Raw genomic sequence first — 4,921 nt, 5'->3', positions numbered from 1 at the left:
CGATCCCGTTGCCGGTCCCGGTCTGGTACGGGCGCAACACTGAGGGTTGCGGTCCGTTGCCAGACACGAAAAAAAAAAAAAAGACAAAAAAAAGAAACAAAGTGATCTGGGTGGAGGTCACCTCGCAGATTGTCATTGTACTTATCCTCTTCCTAAGCCTTGGAAGTGCCATGGCCCTGAGTTTCATCATGCTCGAGCCTCAGCACTGGTTTGTGGAGGTGCCGCATGCCATCCTGACTTGGGTGTATGACAAGGTGCAGAATCTCTTCATCAGGCTCTACCCTGGAAGCTGGTGGGATAAAAACATGTGTTATTAAAACCACCTTGCTTCCCAAGACCCCCAGCGGCACAGTGGGAATGTTCTCGTTCATCTTCTGGCCACTTGCTGGGAGTTCTCTGTGGGTACAACATCATCCAAATCAATATAAGAAAGAACTTTCATAATGAAAGTTGGATGAAAGATATTTCCTGATGTTTTGCACTTTAAAGCTAAGATTAATCTCCTTATATATGATTTACATCTCCATCTCCTTATTTTAAAATATGTGAGTTTCAAGGTAACAGTAAAGGGAAGAGGATGTTTACATGTATATAAAGCTCGCTGATGTTAGATAGTCTAGTGTAACCAGGCGTCTGCTGGGTCTGCCTTAAGCTCTAGATAAAATGGCTCAGATCTCCATCCCACACCCTATTAAAGGCCCCTATTAAATCTTAAGGAGGTCACACCTCCCTAAGATTTCTGTGAATCCCCTAAGGACATAAATTTTCATGGTTGCCTTGCTCATAAAATGCTGTCTCAGCTGAAGGTTTGCAGATGAAAGTGGTGACAGGTTTATATCATAGCAGCAAAGACAACCTCCACTTTGACTCTGAGACAACCTTCTTGAAGGCTTTTGCAACATTGCTGTGACAGTTTCCCTGGCTGTGTCACCACATTCCACTTCTTGGCACCTCCCAGCCCTTTTGTGGCCCCAATTCCCACATCGCCCTCCACCCCTACCACCATCTGCTCCAAAACTGAGCTCCAAGTCCATTTTGCTTATCCTAACAAAATGCTCAACTGATCCCAAGGGGCTTTTCATTTACCAGATTTAACCTCAGTAGAGAGCCATGTGGTTTAGGTAGTAATATTTATTTCTTGTTGAACAGTTTCCAAGCACTCCCCAATAATAATTGTGTCAATCATGTTTCATGTTTTAACTTAGTTGTATCCATACACAGGCCTTGTTTTTAAATAAAAGATGTTTTATAAAAAAACAAAAAAGCAAACAAAAAAAACAAAGACACAGGAGCCAAGTAGCAGCACTCCAACTGCCCAAGTATGGGCCAATTTGAGGATCAAGGATAATTACTGCAATGGGCAAAACACATCAAATATGTCTAAAACCATTGGTTTATTATGATATAAAAACATATCAAATATGTCTAAAACCATTGGTTTATTATGATATATAAAAATACTAACTGGGGCCGGCCCAGTGGCGCACTGGGTAGTGCGCCGCTTGGGAAGCGCGGCGGCGCTCCCGCCCGAGGGTTCGGATCCCATATACAGACCGGTTCCCGCTCACTGGCTGAGCGAGGCGCGGGAGCAACACCAAGGGTTGCGATCCCGTTGCTGGTCCCGGTCCGGTACGGGGGCAACACTGAGGGTTGCGATCCGTTGCCGGACACGGAAAAAAGACAAAAGACAAAAAAAAAAAAAAATACTAACTGATTACCCTTGGAAGACACTGAGAAACTGTTTATTTTGACTGCTGGTAAGTAAAGGGAAATAATCAACATTTGTCCTTCTTTTTCTATTGAGCTTGCACAACTGGGAACTAACTAGTACACAAGGTAAAATTTCTCTTTCTATAAGTATTCCAGCAAATGAATGAAAAAGGAAGGATAAAACTGTAATATCACTGTTTTACAACCCTGAATGAATTAACACACCTAGACACTGAACATCAGTAACTGCTAAATTTCATAAAGAGGGAAGTCCAGACATTATATGCCTCCTGGTAAAAAACAAAACAAGCATCTATTTATGAAGAGTCTTGCCAAAAAACAACAATAAAATAAAACAACCTGATTTTGATTAGACCACTAGATCTAATTACCAGTTTTCAAGAAATACAAAGGATAGAGGAATATGTTAAACTCTGCCACGGAAATGTAATCAGCAAAATGCACAATATGAGAAACTCTACAGGAGAAATGACCTGGTTTTTTTAAACAAATTATGAAAGAGAGAGAGAAACAGGGGAACTACAAATTAAAAGAGACTTAAAAGACTTATCAAAACAGCTAAACAAAAAAGTCAAAATTAAAGTGTGATATTTAGGTATTTACACTTGAGTGATAAAATTATAAAGACAAGAAATAATTACCATAAAAGTCAGGATAACCGGGTGGGGATGGCTGTAATTAGCAGAGGCACTTACTAGCAAGTTCCTATCTTCTTACACAGGTGATGGTTGCAAAAATATTCACCGTAGAAAACTTCATTAAGCAATATATTGTTTAATGTGATTTTCTTAAGGTGTTTTATATTTAAAAATAAAAAGCTTTTAAAAAATCAAAGTTTTAAACAACATGATTAACAAATTTGACCTAATTGGTATATTTAGAACACTGAACCCACTATAGAAAAACTATTTGGTTTTTTTTTTTCGTTTTTTTTTTTTTTTTTTTCCTACATAGCTATGACCGATAAGGGGAACTCAACCCTTGGCTCGGGGGTGTCAGCACCACTCAGGCCGTGAGCAAACCGGCCATAGCTATGTAGGATAAAAAAAAAAAAAAATTTTTTTTTTTTTTTCCTACATAGCTATGACCGATAAGGGGAACTCAACCCTTGGCTCGGGGGTGTCAGCACCACTCAGGCCGTGAGCAAACCGGCCATAGCTATGTAGGATAAAAAAAAAAAAAAATTTTTTTTTTTTTTTTTTTATCCTACATAGCTATGACCGATAAGGGGAACTCAACCCTTGGCTCGGTGGTGTCAGCACCACTCAGGCAGTGAGCAAACCGGCCATAGCTATGTAGGATCCGAACCCGTGGCCTTGGTGTTATCAGCACCGCACTCTCCCGAGTGAGCCACGGGCCAGCCCTGAAAAACTATTTGTTTTAAGGGCACGTAGACAATTTACAAAAATTTATCATATTTGGAGTCATAAAGTAAGTTGTAACAAATTCAAAAAACTGGAATCACAGAGTATATTGTCTGACCATATTAGAAAATAAGAATTTAATCCATTTTAAAAACCCATAAATCCTCATATGTTTGGAAATAAACTTCTAAATAATACTTGGATCACAGGCAAAATCACAAAAGAGCTTAGAAAATATTTTGAACCAAATATAATTTAAGCTCTAAACCTGTGATATATATCTAAAACTATGCTTAGAGAGACATTTATACCTTTAAATGAATAACAGAAAAGGAGAAAAATTGAAAGCTAATAATCTAAACAACCTTTTCAAAAAAATTTTTTTTAATTGTTGGGGTTTTTTTTTATTGGTTTTTTTTTGGTGGCTGGCCAGTACGGGGATCAGAACCCTTGAACTTGGTGTTGACCTTGGTGTTATCAGCATCCCACTCTAACCAACTGAGCTAACCAGCCAGCCCCCCAAAAAAATTCTTTAAGGAAAGCAAATTAAACCCCCAAAAAAGTAGAAGGAAAGAAATAGCATAGAGAAGATCAACAATACCAAAAATTGGTTCTTTTGTTCAAAAAAAATTAATTAAATTTATAAGATGCTGGCAAGGCTAATTAAGAAAAAGAGTGAAGTCAAAGAAACCAATGTCGGGAATGAAAAAGAAGCCATCACTAATAGATCCCACACACATCCAAAAAATATAAGGGGATATTATGAACAGCTTTGGGCATTACACTGGAAAATTTGCAATGAACAAATTCTTAGAAAAATGCCGCTTATCAAAACTGACACAAGAACAGAGAATCCAAATAGTCCATATCTATTAAGGAGATTAAATTTGTTATTAAATCGTCCCCACAAAGATACCTCAGTCCCAGATGGCTTCACGGGGAAGTTCTACCAAACTTTTAAGGAAGCCCTTACACTAATCATACACAAACTTTTCCAGATAATAGAAAATGAGGGAACAATCTCTAATTTATTTTATAAAGCATAGCCTTAATACCAAACCTGGCAGAAAAATTACAAGAAAGGAAAATATCAGGCAATGTCATTAACATAAATTTTTTTTAATCCTTAAAAAAAAAAAGGTTATCAAACCAAATCCAATGATATGTAGTATAAAAAGGATAATACATCATGACTATGTGGAATTTGTTTCTAGACTGCACAAGAGACAATTTTTAAAAATCTATTATTATAATATCACACTTTCAGAATAAAAGTGTAAATTTGTATTATCTCAATAAATGCAGAGAAGGTGGGTATAGCAAGGTTTTGAATACAAGATGAATATAAAAATCAATTGCATTTCTGTGGACTAGCAATAGTTTGGAAATGAAAATTTAAAAGAGATACTACTTATAATGACATCAAAAAAATCAAATACCTAGGAAAAATTCTAACAAAAGATGTTCAAGACCTCTATGTGAAAAATTGTAAAGTGTTGAAAAAAAGAGAAGATCTAAATAAGTAAGGGACTATATGATATTCAGAATTGGAAGACTCAGTATTGTAAAGATGTAATTCTCCCAAAGTCAATCTACAGATATAATGCAAGCCCAACCAAAATCCCATTTTTGTGGAAACGACAAGGTGATTTTTTTTTTTTTTTTGTCTTTTTTTTTTCCGTGTCCGGCAACGGATCGCAACCCTCAGTGTCGCCCCCGCACCGGACCGGGGACCGGCAACGGGATCGCAACCCTCGGCGCCACCCCCGCGCCTCACTCAGCCAGTGAGCGGGAACCAGTCTGTATGTGGGATCCGAACCCCCACC

At 37.8% G+C, this 4,921-nt stretch overlaps 1 pseudogene; it reads left to right on the top strand.

Moving 5' to 3' along the window:
- LOC103600113 overlaps positions 1–317 on the top strand; it is a 3,228-nt pseudogene extending 2,911 nt beyond the window's left edge.
- Positions 318–4,921: the final 4,604 nt, after the last annotated feature.

This window comes from Galeopterus variegatus, unplaced genomic scaffold (assembly GCF_000696425.1).
Source record: "Galeopterus variegatus unplaced genomic scaffold, G_variegatus-3.0.2 Scaffold3229, whole genome shotgun sequence".
Lineage (NCBI taxonomy): Eukaryota > Metazoa > Chordata > Mammalia > Dermoptera > Cynocephalidae > Galeopterus > Galeopterus variegatus.
Note: the sequence above shows the minus strand (reverse complement) of the source record. Positions and strands in the feature narration are given on the sequence as shown.